Source organism: Tamandua tetradactyla, chromosome X, assembly GCF_023851605.1.
Source record: "Tamandua tetradactyla isolate mTamTet1 chromosome X, mTamTet1.pri, whole genome shotgun sequence".
Lineage (NCBI taxonomy): Eukaryota > Metazoa > Chordata > Mammalia > Pilosa > Myrmecophagidae > Tamandua > Tamandua tetradactyla.
The window spans coordinates 108351215-108372955 of record NC_135353.1 but is presented as its reverse complement, the minus strand read 5'-3'; the positions used below and the strand labels follow the sequence as shown (position 1 = coordinate 108372955).

Genomic DNA, 21741 nt, shown 5'->3' with positions numbered 1-21741 from the left:
CTCTTCAGATCTGGTGTTGTGTGCCTCTAGTATGTTTTTTATTTGGTCAACAGAGTCTTCAATCTGCGTGATTTCCATTATTTTTCTATTTATTCTTTCAAATTCCTCTTTACTCTTCTGTCATCTTGATCCCCTTTATGTCATTTGCTATTCCATTTATTTTATTAAGTAGATTTGTATGAACATCTTTGATTAGTTGTTCCAACATCTGTGTCTCCTCTGGTGTTTTAATTTGGTCATTAGGCAGGTCTATATCTGTGTACATTGTGATATGCTTAGTGATCTCCTGCTGTCTTCTTCACATGTAAATATCTTGATTGATTTACTTTGGGAGTTGATTTCTTTCACTAGTTTAAGGTCTTGTGTTTGCAGGATGGTTGTACAGCCGGAAGCAGGGCATGGGGTGGAGCACTCAATATGGTGATTTATTTCAGGGCAGGTATGGGTGCAGGTTGGGGATGTCATGCTGATGCTTCTGAATGTGGGTGCCCAGTGGCCACGGTTGGTATAGCTGTGTGGGTAAACTGGTCTGGGGGTTTTAACCCTGATGTGCACTGGTCTAAGGCATGGGACCCCTTGTGTGCATGAGTAGAGCTGTTTCAGCAGATTAGCATTGTGCCTTCATGAATTGATGTGAGCTGGCTGTGCAGGTCAGCACTTTCCCAGAGCTGAAAGTCAGGCTGCAGGCTGTGTGCATATGCAGTTCTAGGACTGCTGTAAGGTGCAGTTCCCAGAGCTGAATGATGTGATTGGGGGCCCTTGTGCATGCATGGGCCTGGGAGTCCTGTAAAGGGAGGCACTGAGTTCAGGGAGGGTAGTGTGAGGCTGTGTGACACTATGGGAAGAGGGTGGGGGTAGCCTCAGTATGAAGGTTAGTACCTACAACCTTTATACACTGACAACAGCCTGCAGGGAACAGGGAGGGGGAGGTAGTGCTTGGGAGGTGTGTAGGAGAGGTGGGTTGGTCTGCACTTGGGATGGAGGTGTGCAGAAGGTATATGCACTGGTGGCTGGTGGGGTGGGGGTGCCTGGAGCATGGGGAATGGGAGAGAGTGATGTGGTTCAGGTGTGTAGGGTGTGAAGTGGGTCACTGGTTATGGCGCTGTGCTGGTGAGGGTAATGTGCCCAAGGAATATGGCCTGGCTGACTTCCTAGTTCTGTGCTCCAGTCTGTGCACTCCTGAGGGCTCTGTGGCTCCAAGTCTCCATGCCAGGCTCCAGTTTTCTTCCTCTTAGTTCCTTGGCCTCTGCAACCAGGGCTGCTGCATGTGGTGCAGAAGGCTCTCCCAGGTCAGCTGCACTCCCAAATTGCTACCTCAGTCATTCTCCTGTCCCTTCACTAACTTTTGCATAGAGTAGGACTAATTTGGAGCTACTCTAGTTAGCCATCTTCCTGGAAGTTGATCTAGAATGGCTTTTTAAGTGGATAAGGGGAAGGTTTTGGAGAAGTTGTGAGGAGCTTGATAGAGAAGGCCTAGAATGCTTTCAAAAGACTGTTGCTAGAAATGTGGACTCTAAAGATACTTCTGATAAGGTCTTAGGCAGAAATGATGTATGTGTTATTGTAAACCAGAAGGAAGGCGATCCTTGTTTTAAAATGGCAGATAATCTGGCAAAGTTGGCTTTGGGTATAGGCAGATTTTAAAACCATGAACTTCGATATTTATCAGAAGAGGTTTCCAAATTAAACGAGGGAAGTGCAGCCAGGTTTCTCTTCACAGCTTATAGTGAAATGTGACAGGAAAGAGATAAGCTGAGAACTGAACTCTTGGGTACAAAGAAACCATAAATTGATGTTCTGGAAAATTCTGGTGTTCCAGGAGGGGAGACCCCAGAGAGTGACCCATGTGAGGGTTTGGTCAAATGTGGGACTAGTCAGCCATTTCAGAGAAAGCCAGGATTGGGCATGAAGTTACCCAGAAAGGATTTATGGAAACTCCTTATGTCTGATGGGTGTGATCTAAGGCTACTGCATAAAATGCCAATGAGAGTGTTGTGGGATCTGTATAAAGAGAGCCATTGCCAGTTGGGACTGACAGTGACAGAGAAGGGGCACATTGGAGGAAAAAATAACTTCCGAGGCAAAGCCATGGAGACTGGGGTGTGAAGTCAAGAAGCCTTGGGCCAGGAGAGTGGACCCACCCAAGCATGTGGAGAGGGTGAATTTGTCCCAAAGGCAGAGGAAGGGCCTTCCACCTCATTGCAGTGGAGGAGTCATGTGGCCTCAGGCCTTGGAGAGGATGAAGCACATTCCTTGGGGTGTGAGGAACACATGGTTGCCACCACATGGAGGCATTGAGCATGTGCTCCAGAGATCACAGAGGGCCTGGGTGCAGTCTTGATCCTTTGAGAGGGTGGAGTCAAGAAAAATGTGGTCTCCCAAATGTCCCCCAAGGTTGCACTCAGAGAAAGGTGGGCCACTGCGTAGGCCCTTGGAAAGGGTGGGACTGTTGCCTTCTTAAGCCTTGAAGATAAATGGCTCTCACATTTTGAAATTTAATGGACTTTGCAATGCAGGTTTTCAAAACTGTTTGACCCCTATGTTACTTCCAATTTCTCCCTATAGAAATGGGTATATATATATCCAATGCTGTTTTTCCTTTTCTTTCTCCCTATTATTTATTTTTATTCCATATGTTCTACTCCTTTGTTGACAGGGTAGTTAAAGGAGCATCAGACACAAGGTTTTCACAATCACATAGTAACACTGTGACAGCTGTATCATTATTCAATCATCCTCAAGAAACATGGTGTTTTTCCCTTTTATGTTGGCAGCAAATAACTTGTTCTGAGTTTTCCAGGTCCAGAGCCAGAGGAGAGTTTTGTCTTATAACAAACCATGTCTGTAACTAACTTTTATGGGATTTCATACTGGATTTAAACTTGTACTGTCTTTATAATGTTACTGAAATGGTTTAAAGTTCTCTGATGTCATGGAATGAATGTATTTTGTATATGGGGAAAACATGTCTTTTTTAGGGTTCGGAGGGTGGAATGTGCTGGCTTGAGAAGGTTTATGTACCCTAGAAAGGCCATGTTTAAATCCTAATCAACCTTATGGGAGCAACAGTCTCTTCTAATCTCTATGTGGTATTATAGTTTGAAATTTTGATTAGGCTATCTCTACAGAGATGTGACTCAATTGTGGGTATTAAACTTTTTGTTTGTTTTGTTTTTTCATTTTTTTAAACATAGCAACATACAAACATGAACATTCTTAACATATAAGCATTCCATTCTTAACATATAATCAGTAACTCAAAATATCATCACATAGTTGTGCATCCATCACCTTGATCATTTCTTAGAACATTTGTATGAATTCAGAAAAAGAAATAAAAAGAAAAAACTCATACATGCTATACCCCTTACCTCCCCCTCTCATTTACTGCTAGTATTTCCATCTACCCAATATATTTTAGCCTTTCTTTCCCCTATTTTTTTCTATACCTCTTACACTCCCTTTCATTGATCACTAGCATTTCAATCTACTAAGTTTATTTTAACATTTGTTCCCCTTATTATTTATTTTTAAACTGTATGTTTTTCTCATCTGTCTATACAGTAGATAAAGGGAGCATCAGACACAAGGTTTTCACGATTACACAGTCACATTGCAAAAGCTATATCATTATAAAATCACCTTTAAGAAACATGGCTACTGGAACACAGTGCTACATTTTCAGGCACTTCCCTCTAGCCTCTCCAATATACCTTAACTGAAAAGGTGATATCTATATAATGCATAAGAATAACCTCCAGGATAACCTCTTGACTCTGTTTGAAATCTGTCAGCCATTGACACTTTATTTTGTCTCATTTCTCTCCTCTCCTTTTTGGTCTAGAAAGTTTTCTCAATCCCTTGATGCTGAGTCCCAGCTCATTCTAGGAAATCTGTCCCACATTGTCAGGGAAGTTTATACCCCCTGGGAGTCATGTCTTACATAGAGACAGGGAGGACAGTGAGTTTGCTTCTCGTGTTGGCTGAGAGAGAGGCCACATCTGAGCAACCAAAGAGGTTCTCTGGGGGTGACTCTTAGGCCTAATTTTAAAGTAGGCTTAGCCTATCCTTTGTGGGGATGTTTCATTTGAACAAAGCCCAAGATTGAGGGCTTGGCCTATTACTTTGGTTGTCCCCACTGCTTGTGAGAATATCAGGAATTCTCCACGTGAGGAAGTTGAATTTTCCTCCTTTCTTGCCATTTACCCAAGGGGACTTTGCAAATACGTTTTTTCACTGTTCAAATCAGCCTGGAATTTCTCAGGGCATGACTCTGGACAAACCTACAATATCTGTTGCCCTACTCAAGGTTCCATGTACTTATGGTGTGCAATTAAACTATCTATATAATTTACCTTAGGAAATGCCCTAATCAAAATATAAATTTTGTACCAAATAAACATTTTTTGCTTTAGTCTCACCCATAAGTTGAAGTTTTAAAATATGAATTGCCATCTATTTTCAACACCCTAGAATATTGACATTCCTTTGTTCTTCTTCATGCAAAAACACTTTTTTAATTTGTACATTTAGTCACTATCATGAGTAATTAAGCTTGATTAGATGGAGATGTGTCTCCACACATTCTGCATGCATATTGATTAGTTTACTGGAATCCTGTAAAAGAAGAAGTATTTTGTAGAAAATTTCAGAATGCTGCAGAACCACAGAGGAGAGTCCACTACCAGTGACTTTTGGAGATGAAGAAGGAAAACTCTTCTGGCGGAGCTGGAGAGAAAGCTAGCAGATGCCACCAGGTTTGCCATGTGCCTTTCCAGATGAGAGAGAAATCCTGTGTTCAACATATGCCTTTCCTCTTCAGAGAGAAACCCTGAATTTCATGGGCCTTCTTTTTTTTTTTATTAATTAACGGAAAAAAAGAAAAAAAGAAATTAACCCAACATTTAGAAATCATACCATTCTACATATGCAATCAGTAATTCTTAACATCATCACATAGATGCATGATCATCGTTTCTTAGTACATTTGCATCGGTTTAGACGAACTAGCAACACAACCGAAAAAGATATAGAACGTTAATATAGAGAAAAAAATAAAAGTAATCACAATAGTAAAAAAAAAAAAATAAAATAAAAGACAACCAGACAGACAAAAACAAACAAACAAACAAAAAAACAAAAACCTATAGCTCAGATGCAGCTTCATTCAGTGTTTTAACATGATTACTTTACAATTACGTATTATTGTGCTGTTCATTTTTGAGTTTTTGTATCTAGACCTGTTGCACAGTCTGTATCCCTTCAGCTCCAATTACCCATTATCTTACCCTGTTTCTAACTCCTGCTGGTCTCTGTTACCAATGACATATTCCATGTTTATTCCCAAATGTCGGTTCACATCAGTGGGACCATACAGTATTTGTCCTTTAGTTTTTGGCTAGACTCACTCAGCATAATGTTCTCTAGGTCCATCCATGTTATTACATGCTTCATAAGTTTATTCTGTCTTAAAGCTGCATAATATTCCATCATATGTATATACCACAGTTTGTTTAGCCACTCTTCTGTTGATGGAGATTTTGGCTGTTTCCATCTCTTTGCAATTGTAAGTAACGCTGCTATAAACATTGGTGTGCAAATGTCCGTTTGTGTCTTTGCCCTTAAGTCCTTTGAGTAGATTCCCAGCAATGGTATTGCTGGGTCGTATGGCAATTCTATATTCAGCTTTTTGAGGAACCGCCAAACTGCCTTCCACAGTGGTTGCACCATTTGACATTCCCACCAACAGTGGATAAGTGTGCCTCTTTCTCCGCATCCTCTCCAGCACTTGTCATTTTCTGTTTTGTTGATAATGACCATTCTGGTGGGTGTGAGATGATATCTCATTGTGGTTTTGATTTGCATTTCTCTAATGGCCAGGGACATTGAGCATCTCTTCATGTGCCTTTTGGCCATTTGTATTTCCTCTTCTGATAGGTGTCTGTTCAAGTCTTTTTCCCATTTTGTAATTGGGTTGGCTGTCTTTTTGTTGTTGAGTTGAACAATCTCTTTATAAATTCTGGATACTAGGCCTTTATCTGATATGTCATTTCCAAATATTGTCTCCCATTGTGTAGGCTGTCTTTCTACTTTCTTGATGAAGTTCTTTGATGCACAAAAGTGTTTAATTTTGAGGAGCTCCCATTTATTTATTTCCTTCTTCAGTGCTCTTGCTTTAGGTTTAAGGTCCATAAAACTGCCTCCAATTGTAAGTTTCATAAGATATCTCCCAACATTTTCCTCTAACTGTTTTATGGTCTTAGACCTAATGTTTAGATCTTTGATCCATTTTGAGTTAACTTTTGTGTAGGGTGTGAGGTATGGGTCTTCTTTCATTCTTTTGCATATGGATATCCAGTTCTCTAGGCACCATTTATTGAAGAGACTGTTCTGTCCCAGGTGAGTTGGCTTGACTGCCTTATCAAAGATCAAATGTCTATAGATGAGAAGGTCTATATCTGAGCTCTCTATTCGATTCCATTGGTCGATATATCTATCTTTATGCCAGTACCATGCTGTTTTGACCACTGTGGCTTCATAATATGCCTTAAAGTCAGGCAGCGCGAGACCTCCAGTTTCGTTTTTTTTCCTCAAGATGTTTTTAGCAATTCGGGGCACCCTGACCTTCCAGATAAATTTGTTTATTGATTTTTCTATTTCTGAAAAATAAGTTGTTGGGATTTTGATTGGTATTGCATTGAATCTGTAAATCAATTTGGGTAGGATTGACATCTTAACTATATTTAGTCTTCCAATCCATGAACACAGTATGCCCTTCCATCTATTTAGGTCTTCTGTAAATATTTCTTTTAACAGTTTTTTGTAGTTTTCTTTATATAGGTTTTTTGTCTCTTTAGTTAAATTTATTCCTAGGTATTTTATTCTTTTAGTTGCAATTGTACATGGGATTCGTTTCTTGATTTCCCCCTCAGCTTGTTCATTACTAGTGTATAGAAATGCTACAGATTTTTGAATGTTGATCTTGTAACCTGCTACTTTGCTGTACTCATTTATGAGCTCTAGTAGTTTTGTTGTGGATTTTTCCGGGTTTTTGAGGTATAGTATCATATCGTCTGCAAACAGTGATAGTTTTACTTCTTCCTTTCCAATTTTGATGCCTTGTATTTCTTTTTCTTGTCTAATTGCTCTGGCTAGAACCTCCAACACAATGTTGAATAATAGTGGTGATAGTGGACATCCTTGTCTTGTTCCTGATCTTGGGGGGAAAGTTTTCAATTTTTCCCCATTGAGGATGATATTAGCTGTGGGTTTTTCATATATTCCCTCCATCATTTTAAGGAAGTTCCCTTGTATTCCTATCTTTTGAAGTGTTTTCAACAGGAAAGGATGTTGAATCTTGTCAAATGCCTTCTCTGCATCAATTGAGATGATCATGTGATTTTTCTGCTTTGATTTGTTGATATGGTGTATTACATTAATTGATTTTCTTATGTTGAACCATCCTTGCATACCTGGGATGAATCCTACTTGGTCATGATGTATAATTCTTTTAATGTGTTGTTGGATACGATTTGCTAGAATTTTATTGAGGATTTTTGCATCTATATTCATTAGAGAGATTTTTCTGTAATTTTCTTTTTTTGTAATATCTTTGCCTGCTTTTGGTATGAGGGTGATGTTGGCTTCATAGAATGAATTAGGTAGTTTTCCCTCCACTTCAATTTTTTTGAAGAATTTGAGGAGAGTTGGTACTAATTCTTTCTGGAATGTTTGGTAGAATTCACATGTGAAGCCGTCTGGTCCTGGACTTTTCTTTTTAGGAAGCTTTTGAATGACTAATTCAATTTCTTTACTTGTGATTGGTTTGTTGAGGTCATCTATGTCTTCTTGAGTTAAAGTTGGCTGTTCATGTCTTTCCTGGAACCCGTCCATTTCATCTAAATTGTTGTATTTATTAGCGTAAAGTTGTTCATAGTATCCTGTTATTACCTCCTTTATTTCTGTGAGGTCAGTAGTTATGTCTCCTCTTCCATTTCTGATCTTATTTATTTGCAACCTCTCTCTTCTTCTTTTTGTCAATCTTGCTAAGGCCCCATCAATCTTATTGATTTTCTCATAGAACCAACTTCTGGTCTTATTGATTTTTTCTATTGTTTTCATGTTTTCAATTTCATTTATTTCTGCTCTGATCTTTGTTATTTCTTTCCTTTTGCTTGCTTTGGGATTAGTTTGCTGTTCTTTCTCCAGTTCTTCCAAGGGGACAGTTAATTCCTGAATTTTTGCCTTTTCTTCTTTTCAGATATAGGCATTTAGGGCAATAAATTTCCCTCTCAGCACTGCCTTTGCTGCGTCCCATAAGATTTGATATGTTGTGCTTTCATTTTCATTCACCTCGAGGTATTTACTAATTTCTCTTGCAATTTCTTCTTTGACCCACTCGTTGTTTAAGAGTGTGTTGTTGAGCCTCCTCGTATTTGTGGATTTTCTGGCACTCTGCCTATTATTGATTTCCAACTTCATTCCTTCATGATCCGAGAAAGTGTTGTGTATGATTTCAATCTTTTTAAATTTGTTAAGACTTGCTTTGTGACCCAGCATATGGTCTATCTTTGAGAATGATCCATGAGCACTTGAGAAAAAGGTGTATCCTGCTGTTGTGGGATGTAATGTCCTATAAATGTCTGTTAAGTCTAGCTCATTTATAGTAATATTCAGATTCTCTATTTCTTTATTGATCCTCTGTCTAGATGTTCTGTCCATTGATGAGAGTGGTGAATTGAAGTCTCCAACTATTATGGTATATGTGTCTATTTCCCTTTTCAGTGTTTGCAGTGTATTCCTTACGTATTTTGGGGCATTCTGGTTCGGTGTGTAAATATTTATGATTGTTATGTCTTCTTGTTGAATTGTTCCTTTTATTAGTAGATAGTGTCCTTCTTTGTCTCTTTTAACTGTTTTACATTTTAAGTGTAACTTGTTGGATATTAGTATAGCCACTCCTGCTCTTTTCTGCTTGTTATTTGCATGAAATATCTTTTCCCAACCTTTCACTTTCAACCTATGTTTATCTTTGGGTCTACGATGTGTTTCCTGTAGACAGCATATAGAAGGATCCTGTTTTTTAATCCATTCTGCCAGTCTATGTCTTTTGATTGGGGAATTCAGTCCATTAACATTTAGTGTTATTACTGTTTGGATAGTATTTTCCTCTACCATTTTGCCTTTTGTATTATATATATCATATCTGACTTTCCTTCTTTCTACCCTCTTCTCCATACCTCTCTCTTCTGTCTTTTTGTATCTGACTCTAGTGCTCCCTTTAGTATTTCTTGCAGAGCTGGTCTCTTGGTCACAAATTCTCTCAGTGACTTTTTGTCTGAGAATGTTTTAATTACTCCCTCATTTTTGAAGGACAATTTTGCTGGATATAGGAGTCTTGGTTGGCAGTTTTTCTCTTTTATTAAATTAAATATATCATCCCACTGTCTTCTAGCCTCCATGGTTTCTGCTGAGAAATCTACACATAGTCTTATTGGGTTTCCCTTGTATGTGATGGATTGTTTTTCTCTTGCTGCTTTCAAGATCCTCTCTTTCTCTTTGACCTCTGACATTCTAACTAGTAAGTTTCTTGGAGAATGCCTATTTGGGTCTAATCTCTTTGGGGTGCGCTGCACTTCTTGGATCTGCAATTTTAGGTCTTTCATAAGGGTTGTGAAGTTTTCAGTAATAATTTCTTCCATTAGTTTTTCTCCTCCTTTTCCCTTCTCTTCTCCTTCTGGGACACCCACAACACGTATATTTGTGCGGTTCATATTGTCCTTGAGTTCCCTGATCCCCTGTTCAAATTTTTCCATTCTTTTCCCAATAGTTTCTGTTTCTTTTTGGAATTCAGATGTTCCATCCTCCAAATCACTAATTCTATCTTCTGTCTCCTTAAATCTATCATTGTAGGTATCCATTGTTTTTTCCATCTTTTCTACTTTATCCTTCACTTCCATAAGTTCTGTGATTTGTTTTTTCAGTTTTTCTATTTCTTCTTTATGTTCAGCCCATGTCTTCTTCATGTCCTCCCTCAATTTATCGATTTCATTTTTGAAGAGGTTTTCCATTTCTGTTCGTATATTCAGCATTAGTTGTCTCAGCTTTTGTATCTCATTTGAACTATTGGTTTGTTTCTTTGACTGGGCCATATTCTCAATCTTCTGAGTGTGGACCGTTATCTTCTGCTGCTACGTCTGGGCATTTAGTCAGATTTCCCTGGGTGTCGGACCCAACAATGTTGTAAGATTTTTCTGTGAAATCTCTGGGTTCTGTTTTTCTTATCCTGCCCAGTAGGTGGCGCTCATGGTGCACGTTTGTCTCACGTGTTTCGAAAGGATCCCCCCAGTCACCCATCTCCGCGGCCTGGGGATTTCCGATCCAATTCTCTCCGTTGGTTTGGGAGCCGCGCGTGGTGGGGGTGTCAACCGCCGCGGCTTGAGGGGACCCTGTGGCTGGTCGCCGGCCGCAGCGGGCCCGGGGAATTCGCCACCGGACCAGGAAGTTGCCCGCGGGGGAGGGCCGTCGGTCACCGGCCGCCGCGGCCTGTGGAATTCCCCACCGGACCAGGAAGCTGCCCGCGGCGGAGGGCCACCATGGCTTGGGTAGCCCTCTGATCCGAGACTCGTAGCCGGACCAGGAAACTGCCCTCAAAAGAGGGGCGCCGGCCACCTCAGCTTGGGAAACTTGCCTCTCCGAGACTCTCAGCCGGCCCGGGAAGGAGGGAGGGAGGATCTCCGGCCGCCACAGCTGCCGCTGCTCGGGAAATCGCGCGCCGCTCAGGGATCTCACCACAGCCGAGTCTCGCAGTCAGACTAGCCAGTCCAGACTGGGGTACGCTGTGTGTCCATTCCTGCCATGGCCCCGGGAACTGTTCTGCACTGTTTCAGTTCACCTAGTAGTTGCTTTGGAGGAGGAACTAAGGCGCACATACCTTACTAAGCCGCCATCTTGGCCCCGCCCCTTGCCAATCTCCTGGCTAATTGATTTTTGATAGGTTGACAATTGTACTCAATGGGGAAGAGTAGTCTCTTCAAGAAATGGTGTTGGGAAAAATGGATATCCATATGCAAAAGAATGAAAGGACCTCCATATCTGATACCATATATAAAAATTATCTGAAAATGGATTAAAACATAACTATAAGAGCCAGAACTAAAAAACTCCTAGAAGAACATATAGGAGAGCATCTTAGCCTTTACACCAAAAGCATGAGCTAAATGAGATCTCATCAAAATTAAAAACTTTTGAGCATCAAAGGACTTCATCATGAAAATACAGAGACAACCTACACAAACGGAGAAATATTTATAAACCACATATCTGATAATGGTTTAATATCCAGAACTTGTATAGACATCCTATAAGTCAACAAGAGACAACCCAATAAAAAATGGGGAAAAGTCTTGAATAGACATTTCTCCAAAGAGAAGATGCAAATGGCCAAAAAAGCGCATGAAAGGGTACTCAGCATCATTAGCCATTAGGGAAATGCAAATCAAAACTGCAATAAGATGCAACATATGTACATTAGAATGGCTACTAGTAATGAAATGAAAAATAAGTGTTGCAGAGGATGTTGAAAAATAGGGACATATTCATTGTTGCTGGGAAAACAGTGTTGGCGGTTCATCAGAAAGTTATGTAAGTTTGCCGGGTCTTATTACCATAGGACCCGGCAATCTTACTTCTAGGTATATGCACAAAAGAATTGAAGGCAGGGACTCAAACATATATTTGCATACTGCTGTTCCTAGTGTCATTATTCATAATTGCCAAAAGATGGAAGCAACCAAAGTACCCATCAGCTAATGAATAGATAAGCATAATGTGGTATCTACACACAATGTGATATTTTGCAGCCATGAATAGGAATGAAGTTTTTATATATGCAACAATGTGGGTGAACCTTGACTACATCATTCTGAATGAAAGAAGCCAGGCACAGAAGGACAGATATTGTATGAGCTCACTTATAGTAGATGATTCACATAAGCAAATTCATAGATTCAGAAAGTAAACTACAGATGACCAGGGTCTGTGGAGGCAGTAGGGAATAGGGAGATAATTCATCATTGATACAGAATTTCTGTTTGGTTTGATGAAAAAATTTTATATAATGGATGGTCTTGATGGTAGCACAACATTGTGAATATAGTTAACACCACTGAATAATATATCTGAATATGGTTGAAAGGGGAAATTTTAGGTTGTATATATGTTACTAAAAAAAATTAAAATGGAGGATGGCAATAAAATGCAATGCATGATCTTGGACTGGAACTTATAATGGAGGAATAAAGACCAAAAAGACATTGTTGGGATATATGAAAAAATGGAATATAGATTAGAAATGTTATATCAATGTTAAATTGATTAAATTTGATAATTGTACTTGAGATGGTTACAGAAGTGTTTTAGTTTCCTAGGCTGCTTAAAGTAGATACTATGAAATGGGTTGCCTCAAACTATTTGAATTTATTAGCTTATAGTTTGAAGCCAAGAAGATGTCCAAATCAAGGCATCATCAAGATAATGCATTCTTCCTGATTACTGGCTGCTGCTAATCTTTGGCTCCTCTGTCACATGGCAAGACATATGGTAACATGTACTGGTCTCTCCCTTCTGGGTTTCATTGCTTTTAGCATCTTGCTTCCATGGCTGTCCCCCTCTGTGTGTTCATTCCATTTATAAAGAAATCCAGTAATAAGATTAGGTCCCATCCTGAATGATGTGGATCTTACCTTAACTGAACTAGTCTCATCAAAAGATCCTACTTACACTGGGTTTAAACACACAAGAATGGATTAAATTTAAGAACATGTTTTTCTGGGGTACATAGAGCTTCAAACCACTATTAGGTGAACATCTGTGTTCTGAATATATGTGCATATATTTATTCATTGTTTAAAATGTATAAAACCTAGAAACTAGATAGGTAGATAGATTAATACATAGGTAGGCAAATAGATGATGGATGAATAGTTAGGTGGATAGATACAATGATAAGGCAAAATGTGGCAAAATGTTAAAAGTTGGTGGATCTGGATATCTGGGTGGAGGATATCTTGTGGATTTCATATTATTTTGCACCCATCCTATACAATTGAAATTGTTTCAAAATACAAAAATGCATGGGAATGATGTACTCTTTTGAGTAAAAAAAAGCACTTTTTTAAATATAATAAAGAATGAGCTGGACTCCATTGTAATTTATTTAGAAATACTGCTGGGGTCTTTAATGAACAATTTTTACCTTTTTTGGTGTTCTTTTTATTTGTGTATTTGTTTTTAAATTTATCTTATTTATTCAAAACACCAGCATACAAACGCCAACATGTTGCTTTGGTTGTCCCCACTGCTTGTGAGAATATCAAGAATTCAACTTGGGAAAGTTGAATTTTCCCCCTTTCTCACCATTCCCTGAAGGGGACTTGGCAAATACTTTTTTATTCACTGTTCAAATCACTCTGAGATTTATTGGGGCATCACTCTGGACAAACCAACAAAATCTCATGCCCTACCCAAGGTTCCATGTACTTATGGTGGTCAATTAAGCTGTCTATATAAGTTATGTTAGGAAATGCACTAGTCAAAATGTAAATTTTTGTACCAAATAAACACTTTTTGCTTTAGTCTCACACATAAGTTAAAATTTTAAAATATTAATTGCCACCTATTTTCAATACCCTGCGGTAATGACATTCCTTTGTTCTTCTTCATGCAAAAACATTTTTTAAAGTTGAAGTACCACTCTTAACTCAAAGTTTTTTATATTGTGAGTTGTAACCCATTGGTAGAGCCTTGAAATAAATCTCTTCAACTAGTATCAGAAGGTTTAAAAAAGAGAAATAGAAGAAAATTAGAAAATATCAGTGGACATGGTGAGGTTAAATATTTTATGAAACTCTTTTGCACTTAGTTATAGTATAAAATGTTTGTTATTGTGGGTCATGGTCAAAAATGCTTAGAGACCATTGTCTTAACATAATCTGTAGCTTCCACATGATAGACTTATTGTGGGAGAAGTATTGGCTGCAAGGTTTAGACTAGTTGTGGATTTCAAATTAATATTTGTGATGTCTTTCAAACTTATTTCTGAATCTAATAACTTTACAAAACTAAACTTTTCTTTCAAAATCATCTATGGTATTGATTCTCAAGGGAGAGGAAGGAAGAGTGCCCTTTGGGATGGTTATGGAAGAGTTCCCCTGGGAAGATTTGCAAGCTCCACAGTGCCTCCTTTCTAGTATCCCTGCAGTAGTGAGCATTTCCTTTGTATGGGGAGTGAACTGTAGGCCGCAACACTCCATCTGTATTTTAGAACATCTTCAGCAGGTGCTTATTTAGCGTCTGCTTAATTGTTGCCATTAATGGGAGATTCATAATCTCACAAAACATGTATAATGACTCTACTCAACTCCAAATGGTGTAATTTTTCACCCTTGGTCTTGATCTTGCTTTTTTTAATGACAGATTAAATCTGATCCCTCTTCTACCTGATAATCCCCCCGATACTTAAAGACTTTTTTTTTGTTTCTGGAATGACTGTTTCATTTCCCATTGTCTTAAAAAAGCAGTATAATGTAGTGGCTAAGTTGTGGACTCCACAGCCAGATTGCCTGGTCTTGAATCTGGCCTGGAAGTTTACTTGCATATGTGATGTTGAGCAAGTTACTTAATTTGTGGCTTATTTCTCCTCTGGAAAATTAACAAATTTTATGTACCTCATTGTGCTGTTAAGAAGATTAAATGAGTTAATGCAAGTAATATATTTAGAACAGTGCCTGACATATAGTAAGTGCAGTGTTAGCTATTTAATATAAAATATTAGCTATTCATTATGGGACAAAATATTTTGTTCTTTCACCATCCTATTTGTTTTCCTCTGGCTATGCATCATTTTTTTCTCTCTTTTTAAAGTGTATATTTTACAATGCCTCTCTCATTCTGAACCATCTATTTCTTTTTTTAAAAAATGGTTTTAGTCACACACTCTACAATTCATCCTAAGTCTACAATCGGTGGCTCTTGGTATAATCACATAGTTATGTATTTACCACTCTAGTTATTATGAGAACATTATAATTTCTTTCAAAGAAAAAAATTCAATAACCCTTATATCCCTACATTATTGACATTTAGCTTTTGTATAGTGCCTTTGTTACTATTAATGCCAGAATATTACCATGTTACTGTTTACTGTAGACCTTAATTTGCATTAATTGTATTTTTCCCATATGCCACCCTATTATTAAAACCTTACAATAATGATGTATGTTTTTTCTAGTTCATGTAAGAATTTTCTTATATTTATACAAATAACCACCATCATTATCCACTCCAGTTTTCGCTGTTATATGGTCCCAGTTTTTAAGTTCTAACTTTCCTTCTGGTGACATATATGACACTAGCCTTCCTCTTTCAACAATACTCACACTCAGCTTTGTTAATTACACTTACAGTATTGTGTTGCCATCACACAGTATTGTGCTATCCACCTATTTCTTTTGATGCAACATAAGATTGAAATACAGTAGGGAAGTTTTAAAAATCCAAAACACACTGATGATCACATTGACTGTATCACCAATTAATTTGTCTTCAAATGAACTGCTGTTGATCCAGGTGGATTAAGACCCATCCACAATTGGGTAGGCCACGTCTCCATGGAAACAACCTAATCAAATAGGTCTCACCCACAATAGGTCTGCCCCCAACAAGATTGGACTAGAAGAGTATGGGTTTTCTGAGGTACATAACAGTCAAACCAGTGCAGAGAATGTTTGTCTTACACTATCACATTTGTGATAAACTAGTACAGCAGCCATAGTAAACTAATGTGTACCCATTATGCTCCTTGTTAATTTTAGCCCATTATTCTAGTCTGTTCAAAACTTGTTTTATTTTTAGATGAAACTTTTGCTTTAACTATATTCCTGGTGCAATGCAAGGTAATGTTATTTAGAGTATCTCTAATCCCTTTGGGGATTCTTTATATAAACACTGTTAACCCCATTTTTCAGATGAGAAAACTAAGGTTCAGAATGGTATGGCAATTTGTTCAAGATCATACAGTAAATATCTGTGCAATCTTTTAATCCAAGTTTGTACAATTCCAAAGCCTGTGGAGGAATAGAATTTGAATGCAAATCTGTATAGCTCCAAAGCCCATTATTCTTTCCACTATTCTAGTGGTTCTAAAAATGTGGTCTGAGGAACACCTGGGGTCCCTGAGACCTTCCAAGGGGGTCAATGAGATAAAAACTATTTTCAAAATAAGACTAAGGAAAAAAAACTAGGTTCAATGTCCAGTGAGTTCCAAGACTACTGCTCACCAGCAGAGAGAATTCTTCAGTGAATGAAGAAGCTCCTCCCCCATCCAGATCCAGAAATGGCCTCTACTTTCAAACCCCAAGAATGTAAGCTGTCCAAGAAGGGAAAACTCATGGCCTCTTCCTGTGAATTGAGAAGGACATTGATGGCCACCTGGTCAGGGTGGTTGAGAAGGTAGCCCAGAAGAGATGCCTGGCCTCTAGGATGGAGACAGAGTTTTTAGGATCAATGGTGTCTTTGTGGAAAAGGAAGAGCATATGTGGGCCATGTATCTGGTCAGAAAGAGTAGACATTCAGTGACTTTATTAGTTCTGGGTGGGAATTCCTGTGAGAAAGCCATTAAAAAACAGGTGGACTTGAAGGAGTTGAGTCAAAGTCAGAAGGTGCCAAGTATCAGTGATAAGATGCTACCTCTGGTGATGAATGGTAGGCCACAGACTTGGCCAGCCTCAGCTGTGTTACCTGGTGTTCTACTTTGCTAGCTGCCAGAATGCAATATACCAGAAATGGAACAGTTTTTAAAAGGGGGAATTTAATAAGTCACAAGTTTCCAGTTCTAGGCCAAGAAAATGTCCCAATTAAAGCAAGTCTGTAAAAATGTCCAAATTAAGGCACCAACAAGAGATTACCTGCACTCAAGGAAGGCCAGTGACGTTCAGGGCTTCTCTTTCAACTGGAAAGGCACATGGTGAACATGGTGACATCTGCTATCTTTCTCTCCAGGCTTCTTGTTTCATGAAGCTCCACTGGGGACTTCATTTCCAAAGTTCTCTGGCAGCATGGGCTCTCTGTTTCTCATGGCTCTAAAAAGGACTCTCCAAAATGCTTCCTCTTATAAAGGATTCCAGAAAACTAATCAAGACCCACCTGGGATGGGTGAAATCACATCTCCCTCTATTCAAAAGTTAATACCCACAATTGGGTGAATCTCCCTGGAGATAATCTAATTGAGTTTCCAACCTCCAGTACTGAATAGGGCTTAAAAGAAGCTGCCTCCACAAGATTGGAATCAGGATTAAAACATGGTTTTTCTAGGGCACATAATCCTTTCAAAACAGCATACCTGGTGAAGGAGAGGAACAGCTGTGGCTTCTCTCTGAAAACACTCCATGGGAAAAAGGGAGTGTACATGGCTGATATAATACTTCAAGCTGTGGGAATGAAAGCTGGTATCCTAGCTGGGGATCACTTGATTGAAGTGAGTGAAGAGAATGTAGAAAATGCCAGCCATGAGGAAGTGGTTGAAAAGGTGAAGAAGTTGGAAAGCCATGTCATGTTCCTGTGGGTGGATTAGAAAACTGGTAAGCACCACAGTGAGCAGAAGATAAAATTCAAGAGAAAAACTGCCAATTTGAAACTACAACCCCACAAACCCAAGGTTGTAGAGAGGAAGAAGGGAATGGGTTTTACCTGAGGGCAGGCCCAGAACAGGAAGTTCAAATCATCAAGGACATAGATTCTGGAAGCCCAGAAAAGGAGGCTGGCCTGTAGAGGAATGACCTGATAGTTACTGTCAGTGGCAAGACTGTGGAAGCCCTTGATCATGACAGTGTGGTGGAAATGATTAGTGAAGATGGAGAACAGATTTCACTGTTGGTGGTAGACAACATGATGACATGTATAGATTGGCTCATTTTTCTGTCATCAAAGTAAAAAACTGCCCAATGGTTCTGTCAAGGAGGCTCTAGTCAAGTCCAGATACTACAGAGGAAGTAGGAGATCAGAAGCCTAAAGTCTGCAGGCTGGTTAAAGGTGGAAATAGTTATGGCTTTCACCTAAATGCGATTGGGAGCCTGCCAGGCTCATTCATCAAATAGGTGCAGAAGTACAGCCATGCTGATTTGGCTGAGTTAGAAAATGAGGACGTCATCATTGAAGTGAATGGAGTAAATGTGCTGGATGAACCATATGAGAAGGTGGTGAACAGAGTAAAGAGCAGTGGGAAGAATGTTATATACTCTTGGTCTGTGGAAAGAATGTCTATGATTATTTCCAGGCTAAGAAAATCTCTATTGTTTCCTCCATGGCTGATCCATTGGATGACCTCCTGGAATCCAAAGTAAGAGCATTGGCAGAGTCAGAGCATAACTCATGTACCACAAAAGAATGAGCCCACAGTACAGCCTCTTCTTCCAATTCTGAATATACAAAGATGTGATGAGAATAATGGCTCTGGTTATTTACTAGGAATCCTTTCTCAAGGAATGAGTGCCCATCCATTTACTGTCCCTGTTAGAGAAGAACTCCTTTGAAAACCAGTTCATCATCTGTGATTGTCTTCTGTTTTCATTTGTCTTAGGGCCACTATGGCAGATGCCTTATTTATGGTCCATTTAGAAAAAGCTTAGACTGGAACCACCTTATTTTCATGTGGTATATTTCAAGCTTCAATTTAACTACATTTTCTTGTATGGCTGTAACTCTTACTGCTATAGGCTCCATGAACACCAATGATGATTTATCAATCTGTATATGATAGAGCTGTTAATTAAAGTATCTGGGCAGATAACACTATTAAAATTATGCCTTTGGAAGAATGTTGGGTTGCTAGAATAAATAACATTAAAAATGCATTTTGAGTGTGCTTGAAACTTCCCTGTTTAAAAAAAAAGATAAAAAGATTAAGAAGTTGGATGGGCGATGATGGCACTGTGGCAGAGTTCTCACTTGCCATACCAGAGGCCCAGGTTCGATTCCCAGTGCCTACCCATGCAAAAAAAAAAAAAAAGACTAAGATGTTATTTGCCTTTTAAAAATTCTGCTGAACACATGCTGATGATGTAAATGCAGCTGTTGAATCTGAGCACAAATCAAGGCAGTGGTACCAAGCTATACTAGTTGTTATTGTATGCTTCACCACTACACACTCAGTTTTTTTAAAAAGCCGGTTTCATTTAAGAATGTACCCAATGAAACAATAAAATTTATTAATTTTTTACTCTAATACATGTCGTTTGACATTCATTGTGACAAAATGGGAAGTACAAAGCACATCTCCATAAGGAATTATGGTGGCTATCTTGAGGAAAAAGCACTTGTATGATTGAGTTGTCAGCCAAATTAATCATTGTTTCATGGAACACCATTTTTATGTGAAATAATAAAGAATAATGGTTGTTCAGACTTAGGTATTTTGCAGCTATTTCCTTGAACATGAATGAAGTGATCCTGTGACTTTTAGGCAAACAACTGAGAGTTTTTGTTACCAGTGATAGATTTGAACTTTTAAGTGAAAATTCAAATTTTAGAAAACTTGTGTTCACCACCATGGCTTGACAACCTCCCAATACTTAAAGACTTTCCTGATGTGGTAGTTTGGAATGATATGTACACTAGAAAATCATGTTCTTAAAGCTGATCTATTCCTGTGGGTGCAAACCTATTAAGTAAGAACTTTAAATGAATTTACTTCAATGAATGCATTGCCCAGGGTGGGTCTTAATCCTCTTACTGGAATCATTTATAAATGGGAGAGGGAGAGAGAGAGGTTTGCCAAAATCAGCAAAACATGAAGAGAATGAAGAGACCAGCAGGTGCTGCTATGTGGCAGAGTGATCAGGGCTCACCAGCAGCCAGTCTTTGGGAAGAAGGCATTGACTTTATGATATCTTGATTTGGACAGTTTCCCAGACTCTAACCATAAACAAATAAATTCTCATTGTTTAAAGCTAATGCATTGCATGGTATCTGCTTTGAATAGTCTAGGAAACTAAAACACTTGATGAAATCATTGGTGCTGTTAACAGAAGTGATTTTTTAATATTGTACAAATATATGGCCCACATTTAGAAGATTTGAATAATAGGGAATCAATACAACTGACCATTAAATGATATTACAACATCACACATGGGTGAAAAAGATGCATTCTAGGTGCAAGATAGACCAATAAATTCTAAGGTAACAGAGTAAAAATGATCATTTATATGGTTTCAGATTCCACATTTCGACTAACCTTTAAGGAATTATCATTTGTTATATTGTATCAAATAGTATCCACAATTATCTGAAAAAGATATTAAAATACTCCTCCTTTTAACTAAACCAACATATCACAACAGATTTGAATTCAGAAGCAGATAAAAGAATTCAGTCCTGCCTTCTATTAAGCCAGATATTAAAGAAATTTAATATTGTAATGTTACTTTTTTCACATTTGTTTGTTTTGAAAAAAGCTATTTTTCATAAAATATATTGTTTATGTCAACATGTAATGGGTTCATTATTGCTATTTTAAAATAAATTAATATTTTAAAATTTTTTCAGTTTTAATGTGTTGCACAAAAGGCAATGTGATATGTGTGGCCACTTAATTTTTAGGCTTGGATTCACAGACCACACAGTCTTCAATGATGTAAAAACAGAATTTATTAGGAAAGTAATTAAAAGAGCTTTTAAAAATAAAGCATAGTTACATCACCAGATAAGATGACACCAACATCTGAAGAGAATTGCTGGGAAGTCTCAGAACCAACATTCAGAATCTCATAAGTAAAATCCACGACAATCTTGGAGACATTCAGAGTCTTATTAGTAAAAATCCACAGCAGAACATTCTTTTCCTGGATAAGATTCTAATGAGACTCTCTCTCTTTCTCATAAAGTTCTCTCCTTCTGCCTTCCTCTAACTGCCTGCATACAGTTTATATGATATCATTACACAATAGTGGCTGAATTCCAATTAGCATACGTGATCAGGCCCAGTTTGGTCTTCTGGAAACTGGCTAGGGACCAAGAGAGGCTTCCTGGGACCTAGATGTCTTTATCAAATTCTGCCTCCTTCTAGGAGGATAGCCAGTCCTCCCAGCTGGAGTGCACATTTCAACAATTTATTACTAAGGTCATGCAATGGCAACATCGGTTGAACAGAGCTGACTTTACAAAATTATCTTTCCCTTACAACGTGGTAAATATATATGGATAGAATCTTCATTAACAAAAATTCTTTGTGGTCCTTGTCCTAGTTTGACATAATTATGTACCCCAGAAAATTCATGTTCTTCTAATCCATTCTTGTGGGTACAGACATATTGTTGAATGGGACCTTTAGATTAGGTTGTTTCCATGGAGATGTGACCTACCCAATTCAAGCTGGATCTTAATTGTCTTTACTGAAGTCTTTTATGAGAGAATAAAAGGCAGAGCCATTTTGGAGAAAGCTCAGAGACAGAAATGCCCCAGGGAAGAATAAGCAAGGACACATAGAAGCCTGGAGACATTTTGGAGAGAAGTGCCAGCAGATGTTGCCATGTGCCTTCCCATATGACAGAGGAACCCTGGATGCCATTAGCCTTTCTTCTGAGTCATGATATCTTTTTCTGAATACCTTTATTTGGACATTTTCATGGGTTTGGAACATATATTTGTAAACTAATAAATCCCCTTCGTAAAAGCCAATTCATTTCT

General features: G+C 38.5%; 1 pseudogene; it reads left to right on the top strand.

The window, feature by feature from the left end:
- Positions 1-15311: 15311 nt before the first annotated feature.
- On the top strand, positions 15312-20474 carry LOC143670488 (Na(+)/H(+) exchange regulatory cofactor NHE-RF3 pseudogene; annotated as a pseudogene).
- The last annotated feature ends 1267 nt before the right edge of the window (positions 20475-21741 follow it).